Source organism: Falco peregrinus, chromosome 2, assembly GCF_023634155.1.
Source record: "Falco peregrinus isolate bFalPer1 chromosome 2, bFalPer1.pri, whole genome shotgun sequence".
In the NCBI taxonomy this organism is placed as follows: domain Eukaryota; kingdom Metazoa; phylum Chordata; class Aves; order Falconiformes; family Falconidae; genus Falco; species Falco peregrinus.
The window spans coordinates 111924501-111942699 of record NC_073722.1 but is presented as its reverse complement, the minus strand read 5'-3'; the positions used below and the strand labels follow the sequence as shown (position 1 = coordinate 111942699).

The window sequence follows — 18199 nt, the reverse complement described above, 5'->3', positions numbered from 1 at the left end:
CAGCTCAGCAGTGCTGGATGGGGAGCTCTCAGGAGAAGGAAGGCCGGCATCGGTGCTGAGGTTTGCTGTTTTGTAGATATGATGTTAAGCAAATAACTTCTCTTCTGCTTGCTGTTTTTTATGGCTTTTCCCTGGTTTAAGAATGGATGTTTACTGAAATCCTGGTTTGCTGGGAGATCTGAATGTTTGCCAAAACATAAACATCAGTGATCTTGGGATTTGGAGCGCTTATTCAAGGAGCCAGAAAGGACGAGGTCTCTGCTGAGGTGGTGACTGTGACTGTGCATAGCGAAGTGTGCAGTAGGCAGGCGCTCTTGTGAGAGCTCTCTGTAGCATGAGCTTGAGGATCCTGCTGAACTTAAGGATATCCCTTGATGCATGACCTGTGTAGTCCAAAAGAGGAAGTTTGCTTCCTGGATGAGGAGGGGAATATTCTTAAACATGTTGCAGCATAAAGGCTGTCTCTTACTAATGAAATTTGAAGGGAAGTTCTTACTGGAAAGAATCTCTTGAGCTTCTTTTAATGAAATGTGAGGAGCAAGTTTAGTGCTTTCTTTAGATAGGATAGCTAAATGAAAATTTGAGAGCTTGGTGGCAGGACCAGTGTGAACATCTTTTAAGGCCTTAGTGCAAAGAGTCTCCTCTTGTTCCTTCCCATCTTTAGTCACCTTAATGGTGTGTGATTGTACTCTTCTTGCTCCAACTTTGCACAGCACCAAAATCGCAGCAGCACAGCTTGTGCACTGCCAGAATACGGCTTGCTGTACACATTTGTCAACCAAGTGGAGATCCAAGTCTAACCAGCCTGAAACGGAAGAGGTTGTGGCAAATTTTCTTACCTACCCCATAAAACAAATATTTTCTTTTCTGTGATGAAAACTTGGATGATGTTTCTCTCTGTTGACTTTTTCAATTTATGTCTCCATAAGCAGTGGTCTCCTCCTCTTCCCATAGATAAGCCTTTGATCATTGATTTTACTTTGGAGCAAGGTGCCTCCATTGCAGCAGGAGGACAGCTGGCATGAAGGTCTGATCAATACTGACTTTTGTAAAACATTTCTAGTCTCAAAGATTAAATACTGTACTAGACTTTATGATTTGAGGTCGTTTTAACCTCCTTCCTCTGGGCTAAGACAGCTCATCTGCCTCTCATTTTTCAGGCTTTGTTAGATATGTATTTGAAGCCATATGCAGAATAGTAAAAGCTTGTAGCTCTCTTACGGTAGCAGTTAAAGAAGGGAGGGAGCAATGTAAGTGCCATGGGCCGTTTGACAGCTAATACTCCCCCAGCTTCTGATTGGAATTCAAAGTAGGTTTACACCGTTTGCCTTCCATCTTATTTTACTGCATTAGTGATTAACCTCAGCAGGACACTCCCATATTATTATTATTTTCTTTCAGGAAAATTGCCCAAAGAAAATTAAGTTCAAGTTGTATCAGGCAGGTTTGTTTTGTTTTGTGTTTTGGTTTTGGCTTTTTTTTAAGCCTGTAAGGGGAATTCCTTCTTAAACGGGGCACTTGTGGGGAAGGAGGAGAGGCATAAACTTTATTTAAGAGAGAAGTAAATCAGGAAATCTTTCTCCTCCCACAGCCAGTCAACGCTGGGAAATGCGGTGGTGAAAGAGGCTGATATTTGCCCTCCTTTTCCTTTTGCACATCTTCTGATGACATTAGCCAGATGAGATAAGTAAGGAATATTAATTTTGGTGCTACTTAAATGCGAGGTTAAGATGTAGGCTACCAGCCAGTAAGGGCTCCCTGGCACTTAAAACTCAGGCCTCCTTTCATTTTACTTTTTGCAATAAAATAATCTGCCTACCTGACATTCCTCCTCCTCCTTGTCTTTTCTCTCTTTGCTTCTGGGTGTTTGGTTTATCGTTAAAGCAGTGGTTGTGTTTTGCTAAGGAGTTGATGGTGTAAATCTGATCACGCTGCAGTCGATAAACTTATTCCCTTTGGAAAGCAACTTGGATCCTTTAGGATTGTAAGTCTCTGCATGAATTAATGGGATTGTCTGGTTTTGTGTATGTGTGTATACTTCGTGTGTGTAAGTCTGTCTATTTTTGGTTGTGGGGGGGTTGTTTTTGCCTGGGGTGTTGTGTTGTCTGTGTCATGTGTCATCTACACACACACACACACACCCCCCAATACGTACATGATGATCTAAAGTATTTTTAAGGGGCATTTCACAGATTGAAGTTGGTGTTGGGAGTGTGATGCTGGTGTGTATGCCCTCTTTCTTTTCTGAGTGGTTTTTAGCATTTAAGTAGCAAGCTGTTGTGGATGAGTGTTACTAGTCAAACCTAGAATGCTGCACACAGATGCAGGTGCTTTGTATTGATACATATTTCTATTAAACTGGATTCTGATTTCAGCAGTCAGGTTTCCATGTCCTGAATTGGTTTTGGTGATAGGAAACGCTTACTAGAAAAAATGATTTGCTGTGCATTTCTCTTCCCCCTAAAGGAACGTTGTCGAGAATTGCAGGGGAAGATTAAACACTTAGTCTTGCTCTGCTAATCCGAATTGTTCTGTGAAAGCTTAATTTTAAAGAGTATGCTTCTGAACCAAATTTGCTCTTTTTCACTGGCAGTCAGTTTTGAAAGTGTTATCTATAACATACACACAGGATGGTGAGGGGGAGTCATTTTAACCTCTGCCAAGAGCAAAACACAACAGTTGGGAGAGTCACAATGTAATGATAAATATTTTATTGACATGTTCCAAACATATTGGATGTAAATTTACACACTATCTGAGATATGTTAAGTTTCCTTGTGAATTTTTATGTTCCTGTAAATCCTGGTTCATTAATTGGCTGTGAAGTAACAAACATCTGAGCCAATCCTTTGCTAGCAAGGAAACCTATGTGAGCTGTGATGGGCGATACCCCCCCCCACGAAGGCAAACCCCGGACACCTCCAAGCAGCCCTGCTGTGTGCTCAAGCTGGCTTTTCTGCATGCCTTGGGGGTTCTGGCACGTGGAGAGGGAGTGCATGAAAACCCTGTTGGCTTGGTTCATCTCCAAAATGCAGGGGAGATAAAATCCACGTTTGCGTGAATGAATGACGGATGGATGGGTCATAGGTGTAGAAAATGATTTTCTGGCTCCTACAGAGGGTTGTGGGAATCTCCAAAGAAATTAATGTTCATGTTTCCAGATAATGAAATATTTTAAACCAGTATCTTTAGGCACTGCCACCATCTTGTTTCCATAACTGGTGAGCCCTGACGTGGCTCCTGTTTGATAGTTTGTGACAGGAATGGCTCCAGGTTTGGGGCAAGGCTCAGTTCTGCAGTCGCTGTGGGAGAGCAAAACAGCCTGCAGTAGAAGCAGACATCGATCCCTCTGCTCTGTTTCCCCAGGCATATGGGATTCTCATCCCCTGCTTCCCTCCCTAGGACAAGAGCAGAAAACCTGGGGGCAGCAGAGTTAAGAAAAACTCACAAGGGGTGTCTGGGTGGCAAGGTGACCTTGGCTGGGTGGTTGGCTGGTGGAACAGGTCCTGGGAAATCTCACTCTCCCACCGCCAAGCCCTTGATAAAGACTGGAGACAGAATTGTGCCTCTGTGGTTGTAGAACATGAGTGTTAGTCCATAAGGCAAAAGAGTGGAGAATTTTTCATCAAATCTGCAGCTTGTGGGGAATGTTGCACCTAAATGGGATTTTGTAGAGATGGGTTCCTCTGACTTTTATCAGCATCCTCATAATTTGAGGGTTCTCAATTAGATTTGCAATAAAAGTTTTTACTCTCGCAGCATGCTGAAAATGTTTTCTACTACCTATTCTTGGATGCTGGCTTTCTAATTGGTGATTGTTAAAAGGAAAAAATAAATCCAGTTTTGGATATACAGTTTGGCTTCAAAAGGTTATACAGTATTTATTTAACTGCAGTTCTTCTAAAATTCCTTTGCTGGAGTATTTTGAGGCTTTTGTAATTTTTAGTCAATCTAATGAGATTTCTGGGGCTCAGAGGACTTGGCTAACTCTGCCAGTTGGGCTCTGTTAGAGCTAAGTCTTTGATGCCGTGAGGAATCCAGAGACAATAGAGATGTCTGTATTTCAGTTGTTAACTGCAGGGGTTTGCAAGAACAAGTGATTCAGAAGCTGTGGCTTTCCAGCTGAAGGTGGCCTGGTTGTAGCTATTGGTTGTAACATTAGGGTGGTGGTGTGTGTGTGTGTTCATGAGTTGGTTTGTTTCATAGACTTTCCAGGAGTCAAATCTTCCATTCAAATCCAAGGTTAAGAAAACAGCTTTTTAAAAATAAACAGAACAGGCTTATCTGCTTTAGTGATTTTGGAGCCTCAGAATAACTGAGGTGTTGCTGAATTTTTTTAATGAAGAATGCCTCTAGAAATTAAGAGCTTGGGTGTGTGAATAAATTGCTGGCAGCAAGGAGGTACCCTGAACCTCGTGCAGAACATCACCGGTACTGTGGTGTACATGTGCATGCACATTGCTGCTGCTCTTGCAGGGACAGTTTAACTAACGCCGTCTGCAACCACACCTTTTAAATACCAAATCCCCAAACTTCTGGCTCATCACCTCAAGTGAGCACAACATGAAGGATTAAGACTTCAGTAAGGCTTTCAAGAGGGTGCTTACAGACTGAACACCTGTTCTGGTTAAAATTTAGATCCTAATTTGTTAAATGTAAATTTTCTAATGTTTACTGAATTGTCACAGGAGGTAGGCAGGAAATCTGTGTAAACGTGTCTCTTATCCTTCATTTGGTAGCATGTCATGCATTAGACATACCTAGTGATAACTCATTTCTTCATGTTGTATGTAGTTTACTTTGGAGCTTTATGAGCAAATGTTTTGGAGATGCCGGCTCTCCTGCATGGTGCTGGGTGACAGCAGCACTCGTGCTGCCGCTCATGCCACAGAACCCCAGTGGGACGGTCTTGTGTGAGCAGTTAGTGCCCTGCTGCTGTACTGCATTTGTCCTCTCAGCTAAAGCAACGTTTTAGGTGTGTGAATGTCTATGACAGTGATGGGAGACTAGGCTGTATTACTTTGGAGGCTGTTCTTTTGCCAGTAACACTGACAAAAATGCTGTGGGAGACAGAAATACCGTGCTGTTGTCTCTTACCTGCCGCCTTTTAGTTAATTTTTTCCATTATCTCATATTAGATTGGCTGCTGGATTAGGTGTTGGTGATTAGTCTCCAGCTTTGGGAAGGAGAACCTTCTGGGTAATCACAGAAGAACAAAACAATTAAACTTACCAATAGCCACAGGAAACGTTACTTGAAGGAAATGGGAAACGCAAGGCATCTATTATTATTTTTACCTACAACTGTGATTAGAAATGCTACGCGTCATACAGTGTCTTTCTCCTCTGTACCCACCTGGGATCTTACAGTGTCCTGTTGATGTGGGTTCGTATGCTAACATCTAGGAATGTAATTCATAACTAGGTCTATAGCTCACTAAAGCAAATGACTTAAAAAAAAAAAAAAATCTGTCGAGGAGGATGAAGGGAAAGATCAAAAGGAGCCAACCTTTTGTCGTCTCCTAACAAGCACAACACTCTTCTCAAATGTTAGTTATGGAAATATCCTTTTTACAGAAAGAAGTGTAGTCCTCCCAGCATTGTGTGTCTAATCTTCACTTGACCTGAACACAGGAAGCCTTTTATGCAGATGGACTTCTTTTTTTCTCCTGCATCTGCTTTTATCTTGCCTTAGCTCACCTGGTTTCAGCCTGTCTAGTGGTATGTGCAAATGTGCCAGTGCAGATGTGATAGGACTTGAAGAGAGTTGTAAGATTAGCTGAGCAATGCTTTTTTTCCTATTTTGCCATTTTAATCTTTGTTAAACCTCTTAGTCAGAGGGTGATTTCCATTTCGTCTTGAGTTACGTTGGGCTTCCATGGCTCATTTCAAGCTATAGCTTGCCTCCTTAAACTTCTGATGTAACCCCTATTATTGCATTGCCCCAATGACTGTGAGGAGCAATACCTACTCCTGGGTATATAAATATTTTCTATTCTTTGCCTTCATTTGTCAGATGTTTGGGTTTGGTATGAGCACGAATGGAAAAGTTCATGCTTGTTTCAGGGGGAAGGCAACAAACGTTTATCTGAATGATCAAAGCAGAATTTATGAGGAAATACAGTGGAAACTATTCCTGGCTGTTTGGAAGCTGATATACGGGAGTAAGCCAAGAGGAACAGAAATGAGTGTACTCAGTTCACTTTTTCTTCTTAAGTCAAGACTTCTCCTGGGCCTTTCCTGGGCCTGAACTGCAGTGTGTTTCCACTAAGCAAATGCATTTTCTTTTCACGGGTCTAATTAATTTACTATGGATTTGTGATGTGCAGCAAAGGGTTGTGAAAAGCAGTGGCCCTGCTTTTTGTTTAAGTGCTACTTCAGTGGAGTCATGGAAAGTGACATTTTATTCTGAATTATTTTATCATCTAGTATTATTTTACTACTTTTCATTTTCCCCCCTTACCTGACCTGGCTATTTACCACCACTGGCCAGTGTGGGCTCCAAGGTCAGGTGGAAACTTGGCTTTCCTGCGCTCTCTGAGGCAGGTTGTGTCCAGTGCCATGGTTGCTCCACTGCATTCCAGGTTAATGAGCCTAAACTTGTTATTCTCAGGCTTTCATTTTGTGTCTCTTCCAAAGCGTTCGCTCTTCCTTGGGTGAGGATAGCATGCCTAGCTCACTTGACCAAGCTGTCGTCATTACAGCCAGGTTGCTTATCTTGTTAAGTTAACTCTAATGAAGTGTGACAGCCTGACAAGTTCAGGCACCAGCTACTGGAAAGGAGCTGGTTCTTTAGAAATTAGGGGTTCAAGTACGTGTATTATATGGCTTTAGCAGATGTATTTCAGGACTTTAAAACGTTGCAACCAATCTAACGGACCTGACCTGAAGACATACTTGACATGAAGTTGCAGCAAGGCTGCAGATAAGGCAAACCTGTAACTAAACCTGATTCTTTCAGAGAGATGAGTTGTATGCTGTGTTTTCCTCCTCCATTGCATCAGGGAAGTGGTAGGCAGCTGGTAAGGTGATTCTGCGCAGCCTCATAAACACCAGCGAGGTGGTTTGTAATCCTTTCGAGGCCAGAACCTGTTTGGAATGCAAATGGTTTTCATCTGCAAATGGTTACCTGTGCAAGACTTCATTCCTTGGCTTTGGCAGCCCATGGCCTCACCTTCAGAGGACAGTAATGCCACTTGATTTCTTGGTTGAACTTGCTTATTCCTGAGGGGAACTGAGCGTGCATGTAAGGCTCATTTGGTAACAAAACCCGTGAAGTCTTACTGCAGTTTGTTTCATTGTGAATTAGAATCCATTAACTTGAGCCAGCTTTCTTCTGTCTTGTTGATTGCTTGCCTTTGGGGCCAGAGGTGTGAGACCCTCTGCCACCACAGCGTGGGCTTTAACTGGCATTTCACCTGCACTGACCTTTGTGAGTGGGTATGTTCGCTGTATCTGTCTCTTTCTTTTTTCTTACTTTTCCTCCAAGTTCTTAATTTTGTTCAACCTGCTGATACCTTATACCACCCCTACTTGCTGTAGGCAGGAGCATTTAGGGGAATACTTATTCCTTTATTCCTTGCAATGGCAGCTTCAGGCTATGGCTGGACTGGCAAAGCCTGTCACTCTTTAGATGGAAATCAATGTAGTTAATGTTATGCCAGCTAAAGCTGTGCTGGTTTTAGAGGACTGTATGCTGGAAAACGAAACATTTGTGGAGTTCAAAGGCTTCTGTTTGCCTTCTTCAAATTCTCTAGCCCCCTTCCTCATGCTGTTACGTTTAGAGATATTTCTGTATAGCTTCCGAGATCTTGCAGAACAACATTCCTGTTGTTGTGGAGCTTGTGTAGGTCATTCCCAGATGGATTTAATACTTACAAGATGCCGAGTATATAAAGAATATTTTGCAGAGTGGGAAAAAACATTTGTGTCTCATATTTAATGCTTTTGTTGTCTTTTACTGACAACTGTAGCAGGTGTGTCAACGGGTAGCATTGCCTTTTGGTGTAGAAGGAGGCTGAGCTGGTGACTAAGGTTTGGTAGAGGCAAGACCTGCCTTGTTTGCGCCGTCTGATTCTCCAGCCCTTTGCAGACCTACCAGTGTGACAAGACTCTCCGCCGCCCTCATCATGATCTCTTGAGTACAGCATCATGCAGCAGTCCATTTTAGCCTGCTGAGCCAAAGGTTAGCTTGCAGCCTTTCCAAATCAACGATCGTACCATCTCGTTCCCTCCCACACGTAGCATTTTGAACAGCAGTGTCCAATTATGGCCAGGAGACGCTGCAAGAGCTTCACAGAAGGGTCATTATTTTGTCACCTAGGTGACAGTTTGCTACCCTGCCAGTTGTCTGGAGTGCAGCAAGCCACTTCACATACAGCTGACATGGTTTAGACACTTTTTAGTGAGCAAAATGGGTAGCTGTGTCCTTAGTCCTTGTCTCTCAGAAAAATCGGTTTCCAACTGTTGCATCTGTGATGAGGCTGCTTTGAATTGGTGAATTTTGCAGCAGTTGTCTGCTTTGTCTTTTTTCTGCTCGAAAAGGTGACATGAAGAGGGTTGTCCTGATTTAGAAGTGCTTTTGGAAGCATGAATCTTCAGAAGGTGCTGGGAGATAGGAAGGTGCTGTTCCTGTTTCTCAGATAGGTAAACTGAGAACGTGGCACTGTGACTTGTGCAAAAGTGCCAGAGGCCATCCAGGGATTGCCTCTTAGATTAAAAACAGGCTTCTGTGTTTATATTAACATATATTTATAATGCCTTCCTGTAAGAGGGTTCTCCAGACTGTCCACTGTGGATTTATACTGCAGGTCATGAATCTGAGCTGGGCGACTCCTCTTTGGAGATGCCCAAGTGTAGGTTCAGTTTTTTAATTCTTCTTTTAAGTTAGATTTTTTTGTGATGCTCCGTAGTAATTAATGCTGAAGTTTCTTCTTTCTGATAGCCAAGTACTAAACAGCCATCCCTTGCTACAGGGGAAAGAAACTACGTCTCTGCTGTGTGCCTCTTGCTCTTCTTCAGGGCTGGATTATGTGTGTACCATTGAAGTCGTGTTGTGCATAACATCATGTTAAGCATTTAACAACTCCGTTGCCACAGGTTGCGTTTTAAAGGAATCCTCTGCTGTCTCCTCACAGGAGGAATGAGATTAATTAAAAACTGTTCCTTCCATTGTAAGCATGGGCTTAGGCAAGGCTGTGAGACTGGGTGAGAATTTCCCTTGTCTGCTGCTCAGGCAGCACCACTCGTGCCAGTGTTTAGAAGGTCTCCTAGAGCTGCAGAGAGCATGAGGATGGGTGCACGTGTGGGGACGGAGCTCACACCAAATGCAACCACTGGAAGAGTAGCCACTGGGAATAAGGAAAGCTGGTAAAACTTGCCAGCTGACTTTTATTAGTGGTCTACCCTCTACCACCTCTTCAGGAGTCTTCTGTTAACAAAGGTACTCTCAGCTTGGGGAGTGCACTGTAATCCTTACAAGTCGTTTAAAGCAGTGTAGGCAGTTAAAGATTAATTTTGCATGCAGTGACCTCTTTATTTTTAACTGCTTTGCCTCCTGCATCTTTAGAAATAACAAACAAATGCTCCGAACATACCAACCCCCTTGGAAGACAATGATTTCATTGTGGCTGTGAACATGACATACATTACATAAATATTGGTGCTTACATGCCTGCTGATTCTTTGTCCTTGGACGCTGAGTCTTCCAGCCCCACTGGCTGTGTTTCCTCAGGGCTTGGGAGGAAACACAATCAACAATTTAAGATGCCGACATTACTGATTGGTCAAGACTACTTTTTTAGCTCGGTCCACTTAGCAAGGTGGGTGTGTTTTTATTAATGTGATTGGACTGGTTTATCTGTAACTTCAGTTTCGCAGAACACAGCTGTTGTTGCACTTCTATGCACTTCTCTTGAGCTTTTAGATGTCTTTGTGTTGGCTATTGCAAGATGTGAAAGAGTTTTACAAACACAGTTCAAGCCTTGTGTCATCTCTGGAAGAAAAATAACAAAGCCTTATCCTTTTGAAGGCAGGGGGAGGTAGAGGAATGATGCACAGAGAAATTGTCCTTGTAGCACACTTGTGAAATGTGTTGCATTATGCCCCTTCCTCCCACATAGCTTCTGTACATGGACAGCAGTGTACTCCTACAGTGATGTAGTCATGCTGCTCTTTTAGCTCAAGTGGTGGGGTATTATGTTAAGGAGCTGCAAGTCCCAGTTTTCAGATGCTGCTGGTGACTGGTGCTGGAGGTAGTTTTAATTTCCTGAAGACTACATATAACTCCAGTGGAGCGAAGAGTTGTGCTCTGCTTGTTGCTGTAGCTAGGCCGCACTTCCTTGCAGAGAATGAAATCTAAATCTCTACATGATCTAACAGTTGTTTCCTAAAATATGAACAAAATCAAAGAATGAAGAATGTGTGTTGTTCAGAGCAGCTTGAGAAGCTGAAATATTGACTGAAGTAGCTCAGAGAAAAGTAGGGGGTTTTATGGGTTTTTTCTAGACTGTTTAATGTGTTTGTTTAATCTTTGTTAGCAAAGCATTTTAAATTAAGTCAGAGTAATTGTGTATATGTGCTCCTGTAATTTTTAAGGTCACTACCCAGATACAGGCACCAGAGAGGGTAACTTCTGGTGCAGTATCTTGCTCCTTGGATCAAAGACACCTTATAAAACTGAGGTGCATGTGTAAGCGAACTGAAGTGTAACCTGCAGGCAGAAACCTGGGGGTAGGGGGCGAGCCTGTAGACTTGTTTAACCTTTGAATGCCTCTTGGCTCAGTGGCCCTTGGATACTGCTACTTCATGGAAAAAGTTCTAAATATAGTACTCGTTTGTTGTTGAATAATGACTTTACAGGGTGGATGCTAGAGTTTCCAGCTCCTTGCAGGGCATAAGCAGTGTAGGAGCTATATACTGTAAATGAGACCGATACTAAGTATTCAGTTCAGTAATACTGCTGAGCACTGGCACAATTTACTTGTTGATTTATTTGTAAAATATTGTGCTGGAAGTCTGTTTGTCGTAAAAAGCTTCCTAAGATGAAACCTGAGATTTATTTTTGCCCTTAAGAGATGTTGCCTTTTTCACTCCCTTTTTGCCTGGTATGTATCAGCTGTCAGGCATGTGACCTCCCTGTCCATATGTCTACTTGTAGAGCTGAAGACATTTTGAAAGATAAATAGAATGGGCAGGAAATGTTTTGGGCAAAGGGATCAACAAGATCATCTTTCCCCAGAAGAGGGAGAGGCAAAATCATGGGAAAGGTGAAGAAATTCACCTGAGGTCACCCCGCAGGTCTGCAGTGAAGCTGGGGTCTGAAACTGTTTTTTCAGAATCCAGACCTTTAACCAAGATGTCATCCTTTACTGGAAGTTCAAAAACCCTCTTGGTTTTAACCACCTAGTGAGTGAATCTGCTTCTTTTTGTTGCTCTGTTTTCTCAGAGCTTTTACCTCAGAAGACCCTGCCGTCTTGAACAACTTCCTTGTATAATCCTTGCTTCATTGCTGTTTCATTTCACTAACTTTCACATGAAAATCAGATGCTTCCCTGTCTCTTCTTTTTCCTCCTTATACAGCTTTTCCCTGTAGCTGTAGCTCATTAAATTGTGCAGCTGTGTGTTATTTAACATCATAAAGCGTTTAGAGATATCATTCATATATAAAATGAATGTGCATTCTAGTTCTGGTCTCGAGGTAGCTAACTTCTGTGTAGAGTTGACAACTTTTATGGCTTTGTAAAAGCTTTTACTTACCTTTTTATTTAGTGGTTTTCTTTATTTTTTTATTTAGTGTTTTCTTAATGATTTGTGTGTAGGTAAATAAATTTATAATGCAGTTACTAAGTAATCTGTTTAATTATGTACATTAATATAGGTATGAAGTTGTATTGAAAATGTCAATTATTTTGCTTTCCACGAGTTCGCAGTAGGCAGCATGCTGAACTGGATTGCTACGGGCTGGCACAATTCCATGTGTGTGCCCTGACCTGTGGTCAGAGGGTTCCTGTTCTGCTGAAAATGATGTAAATAAAACCATGCACCAAACCGTACCCTCCAGGGAGGCAGGTGTGCTAGTGCCAAGGGGCTAACCTCAGAGAAAGAGGAGAAGATGGCAAAGCTTTGTTTTTCAATTATTCGATAATGAGAATCTTGCTGGAGTTTGGCAACAGAGATCTGAAGCAGCCATGCCAGCTCTTATGTATTGCATTGGGTATTCATAACTCATGATTGCAATGTAGCTGGCTCTCGCCTCTGCTTGCTTTTTCTTTTTTCAAGCAGGTTACTTAGCATTTGTGTCTCTAGGTTTTTTTCTTCTGAGGCATGGAGGTCATCTATTTCCTCTCCAAGAACATGGGGAGATTTGATTGGTGTCAATCACTTATGAAGCCAGGGATGATGTGATCAGCTCTGTCTATGTCTGATTTTCTACGTGTGTAATTATTTATTTTTTTCTTGTGGGTGTGTGTGGGGTTTGTTGTGTGGGCTTTGGTTGTTTTTAAATTCAAGTACTGGTTTTGGGGCCTGATTGCCATTGTTTCCTGCTGTATTCTGGATCTGTGTCAAGGAGTTTGCTGGTAGCTCTTCAAAGCCGTTTCTGAGAGCAGGAGCGCTCGTCTCACGAGCCTCGAGGGAGCAGCGGGGATAGAGAGGGCTGCAGCGTACCCTGCTCCTGGCAGGGAGGCAGACCCTCCGCAGCCTTCGGTGTGCTCGACCCCTGGGGTGACGGGTGAACTTGGCCGTTTAGCTTGTTTGTAAGTATGTGTGTACAAGCTTGTGCACATTTTCAAGGGTAGTGGAAACTGTCGATGTAGAAGTGTGTCCTGTGGGGCACAAGCAAGCACACTGCTCTGTTCTTCTGTCACCGCTTTTGAGCATGTGCTTGCTTGTGTTTCTGTGAGAGCTGGTTTGCGGATCTTTTGCCCGACTGGAAACGTGTGGTGTGTGGGAGATGGCACTTCTCAACTTTGCTGTGTGCATGTGAAAGCTGTGTGGTTGATTGTATGTCTTACAGAATGAAAGTAGGATGCCTTTTGGAGTGTCCTTATGTCTTGCAGAACATAATACCTTTTCACATACCCCCTTGAATAATCATTAAAAGCATTTTCTTTTTTTTTTTTTTTTTTTAAATTCTTTTTTTTCCTCTTTTAAGTATCCTGGCCAAAGCAAATGGGATAAGGAATTAGAGCAAGCTGAGGCTGGTATAATATACCAAACCATGACTCTAACAGCAATTAATGCAAAGGAACAAATGTTTTACAGTGCCCTGCAGTTATCCTTAGTTCTTAGTGGTAAACTGAAATAAGCCTGGTATCTATGCACTCGGTAGACTAACTGCCTTTTTTACTGCATTATGTGGTTTATTGCTCATTTTTTCTTCCATTTTCTGGCATCTCTCAGGCTACTCTTCTTCCCCTTTCATAGTGACCCCCAAAGAAGAATATTACGGTTAGTGCAGCTGATTTTTGACACAGTTAAGTTTTGATACTTGCACATGGTCTGTGCAACTCAATATTTGACCATATTACTCTGCGGCTGGGATTGGCGGTGGCTAAGAGCCAGTTCTCTTGGGGGGGGGGTGGGGGTGGGGGGGAAGAGGGGGTAAGGTGTGGTGCACGGAGAATTCACTGATTCTGCTGAGTCTTAAGTGCATACCCTGTTTTAAGCTCAGGGTAGTTCTTCTAGCTTTGTTGGAGCTGCTCACATGCTTGACCAGGGCTTCATCTCACTATGTCCTAAGTCTTTCCTCAATGAGGAGGTTGTCCCACTTCATAGACTGTACAAATAAATCTGTTTATAAATCTGTTATCATTCAGAAAGATAAGGTAGCTGTGTAATATTTCTACATACATGTTTAGGTTTGGACTGGCATAATTTTCAGTAAGAAACTGGTTTTCTTTGCACTTGTTAAGAAGTAAAAGCATTAATGCCAGTTTAGTTTCTTTCCCATTGGAAAGGTACTGGTTGTACCCTGTTGCTCTCCCACATTTTGTCTTGGACTTGCAGTGAGTTTGGGGTGGAAGCCATACAAAGAACAGTATGCCGGGGAGCTCGTTTTGTTGTGGCAACCACGAAACAGATAAGAGCATAGCTGTTAGTGCTTCCCTAGTCAAGGTTACCACATCTTGCCCCGAAGCTTTACTGCTTGTTTGTGTGGAAAGAGGGAGATGGGAGAGAGCCAGAGCGTTAGTGGCTTGCTGCATGTGTATTATATTGGTGTATGAAGAACATCTGTGTGAAAACTTGAAGAAATATACTCTTCAGGCAAGAAAAAGAACGTGTAATGTAAGAAAACACTGTTACTTAATACATTTTTTGCTTGGAAGCTATAGCCAACACATGCTGTAATACTTCTCACTCGTGTGACACAGTAGCAGCATGACAATTCAGATTTATTACTTTTGGTTTCTCTTAAAGAAATCCTGAATCTGGAATCAGAAGAATGCTTTTTTCTTTTAAGCTACAGAAGGGAGACTATTTCAAAATGACATAAATCAAAATTATATTAAAGGCCAACAAAAGAGATGAAAACTTTTTTTGGAAGATTGTCTATAATGTTTGGCAGAAGAGACTAATGTGCTGTGGTTTTTGGCTGAATTTATAAATGTGAAATACTCTAGGGTCCATCTCTTTGAAATGAGCTATTTTTAGGTATTTTATCTACCTATATATTCAAACAGCAGCATGAGGGGTGTGTGGTATACAGAATGTATGTATGGTGTATGTGTGTAATTTATGTTAACTGTATATACTACATTATATAAATGCAATTACAATTTTATATAGAATATTCAATTACAAAATTGTATAGTGCAAACACTCCACTGGATATCTTGATCTTGGGCAACGAAGTCTGTATTCTCTGGTTGACCACTGGGCTGGCAGTACATAATTTTCATGGAGATGAATTTGTCTCTGATACGTGTATCTACAGATGCAGTTTATAATGAGTACGTTCATGTATGTATGTGCTCAGCCTTCTTCCCATGAACTGCACCATCTAATACTTGGGAAGGTGCACCAAGGACCTGTGAGGGGGGCGCGTTTCCGAGGCTTGCTGTGTCTCTCGTAGCAGCCGGATGGAAGTAGTCAGGCCAAGTGGATCAGAACGAGTTGGCTTTGTTGTGTTTGCTCTTCAGTAAACTTTTTAAAGACATATTTCTTCCCCTTTTAATGCGTTTTTAAATTTAGTTATGTGGTTGTGTTCTGTGTAACCAAGTCACACCACAAAGGACATGGTGTGGGATCATCAGTTAAAGCCGCTGCTTCCTCCTCTGATGCTTTGGCCTTCTGCCTCTGATTTCTAGGATGTCTCTGACGTTTTAAGCAAAGGCAGTCACCCTCTGGACTGCTAGGAAGGTGGTTTCAAGTCAATAGTTTCTACAGCCCTTCCTCCTAGGCTGGGAGCCTGGTATGATTGCTGCCCCGTGATATGTAGGTTAAGCCAAATGGATACCATTTGCCCCTTTTTCCTCCCTAGGTGGAGACTGAAGTTTTGCAGGGGGCGAGCGTGAGCCCTCATGCCCTGGTCACTTCAGTGATGCTGTCTGGTACAGTTTGCACTCCTAGCTTCAACTGCGGGCTTAGTGCTCAGGTCATCTTACAGAGATCTACACAATTCCATTTAAAAAAAACGTATCTTTCCATGTAGCAGCACTGGTGTGTCTGTGTAACAGTTGCTAAATTGTTATTGACACTGCTTAAGGTGTTTACAAAGGGCTTCAAAAATATCAATTATAAAATGACTAGAGCAATGACAAAAGAGTGAAAACAGTTTTCAGTTTGGTTTCCACAATAAATCTTCAGGCTGACCCTCTGGGCATGGCTGTTGGGCTGGGAAGCACCAGCTCCGGAGAGGCCCAAGCCTTCCATCTGCTGCCAGCAGAGGCTGTCGGGTGTCAGCGCTGCGGCATGAACAGGCGCTGCTGAAGCCAGTGCCTGGGTAAATGAACGGACTCCAACATCGCAGAGACTTATCTTAAAACTTGTGTGGTAGGACGTAGTCAGAGCAGTTAACGCTGGCGAGGCCAGGTGCTGTGGCGAGGAGCTGGCGGAACGAGGGCTGTGGTTGAGCCGCAGCCAGACCAAAAGGGACCCCCCACCCCCTTTTCAGGGCTGTCTGTGTGGCATCTTCCATGATGCTCTGAGTTTTACAAAGCACTGCATTGTAAAGCTGGGCTCCAACTCTTCACATTTATTTTCCCTTCTGCTCTATCTCTATCCCTAGGTGTAGTAATGCTCATAATGCTTCAGAGTTTTGCTGTTTGCAGTGGGGAACATAACAAGTAAAAGCTACATGTAAACAGCTTTGTTGGCTACTTTTACTTTCCTTGCTTATATTGTACACCTTAAATGTGCTATTTCTTTTGGCGTAATGGCAAAATCGCTGCTTATGGGAACTGCCGTAGATAATACAAAAAGCTCTTTGAAAAGAGCTTTATCAGAGTACAAAGTACTTGGAATTGAAAGCCCCTAGAGGGTTGCTTTATTTTCCCCCTTCATTCAAACTTGTAGTGGTGCAGGATCGAGATACATCATGCCCTATTTTCGGCTGATTTGCATGTTAGAGAGAACGGAGTAATTGGTGTTTAACCAGAACAAAAGAGGATCTGTTTGCTAAAAGAAAAAGAATTCTTGAAGTAGACCGTAATACATATACTGCCTTTGTCTCTTCTCTCATTAAGAATTGAATAGGATGGCCTAGTAATTAGAATGTGGAAGGCATTGCTTTGGTGTTGATGCTTTTTGAGCTAATTGGTTTGAAAATTATATTTGATGTAGCTCTAAGGGATGTTGGCACAACACCTTCTTGGGACATGGACATCCTGTACTCCCGTTTAACTGCAGAAATAGGCACTTTGAGGCAGGGATTTGTCTTTTGGTTTTTGTTGGGTATTTTTATTTATCTTTTTTATTTATTAAACCCATATTTACCTTCCCAGCTGAACACACAGGATGCATTGTCACCTGTAAATAATTATTCTTGCTAGTGTGAAAACCTTGAAATGACCTTGGGAACAGATCAGCCCCTCTTTCCCCAAGTACTTAGTTCAAACCTTAGTAAAGCAGAGATTTGAGCTAAACTGGGTTTGGATTTCTGCCTTTCTGCATTCTTGGAAAGGTTTTGTTGCTGTTGCTGGGCTAGCTGGGTTTTTTTTGTTTTGTTTTGACAAAAAGATAAAAAATTAGTTCTTGAGTGACTGGAATAAAAGGTCTGGAAACATGCAGGAGGCTTTCTTTGGTCAGCGTTGGTGTTCGTGTTCTTCTTCAGTTCCATCTCTGATGGTGGAGACATTAGGGAGATGTTTTTTGCCTTCCGTAGATTCTTCCCTTGTATTCTGAAATGGGATTGCTTTTAATCCATATGCATACAATGGATTTATGGTGGCTGGAGGTACTAGGAAATTCAGAGAAGGAAGATGCATTTCTTGGACTGAGAGATAAACTTAGCAGTAGAGATTCAGCTATAGAGGATTTAAGTGTGTGTTATTTGATAACACTTGTTTTGTGGTACAAATTGAAGTCTCAGATCTGTTGTTGGTTCTCTGCAGAGCCCTGTATGATCATCTTGAAGTGTTACAGTGTGATGGAGTTGTTATTTTATGAGGATGAAGTGAACTTCTAAAATTTCCCACAAGGTTTCAGTGATAAAAGGAACACTGTCTTAAATGACTATAGGTTCAGGGAGTATGTATTTAGCACTGTGGTTTCTGTTTAAATGGACTCAGTCTTGCAGTGAACAAAAGTTTGCTTTTCTTTACTTTTCAGGTATGTTTTTTTCTCCCTTCTCGTGGTGGGTAGGTATGTGCCTTTTCACAGTGTTTTTGTTTGGCTGCTTACAAATGTATGTTGAGTCGATATTAAAGTTGTGATCCTGCTTTAACATTTGTATTTTTATTGTACTACAACTTCAATGCCCTTTAGTGTTTTAAGGCTTTATCTTTAAATGTGGTAGATACCTAGATGCCTTAGATCTCTTTAGATACCAGTAGGTGACACTCAGCTGTGGTGCAAGTCTTAAAATACTGGGTTAAGGCTGATGGCCTCTGAGGCCTGGCTGCATCTGTGTCCCCGTGAGGTCCCTCGCAAGGCACTGCTCAGAATAGTGTTTCACTGGTGTCCCTTGGACCTGTGCTGTTCAGTGTTTCTGTCGGTACGTATAGCTAATCTCTGCTCAGGGATCAGTCTGGATGGGAGCT

General features: G+C 42.3%; 1 protein-coding gene across 14 annotated transcripts in view; it reads left to right on the top strand.

The window, feature by feature from the left end:
• MSI2 (musashi RNA binding protein 2) overlaps positions 1 to 18199 on the top strand; it is a 255942-nt gene that overhangs the window by 38060 nt on the left and 199683 nt on the right. The window contains exon 1 of one of the 14 annotated variants that reach the window (XM_055794714.1): positions 12657 to 12754. The exons of the other annotated variants lie outside the window; for them this stretch is intronic. The gene's annotated coding sequence lies outside the window, so the exon portion shown is untranslated. Of the gene's footprint in view, positions 1 to 12656; positions 12755 to 18199 lie in introns of those variants that run through there. 14 annotated transcript variants of the gene reach the window in all.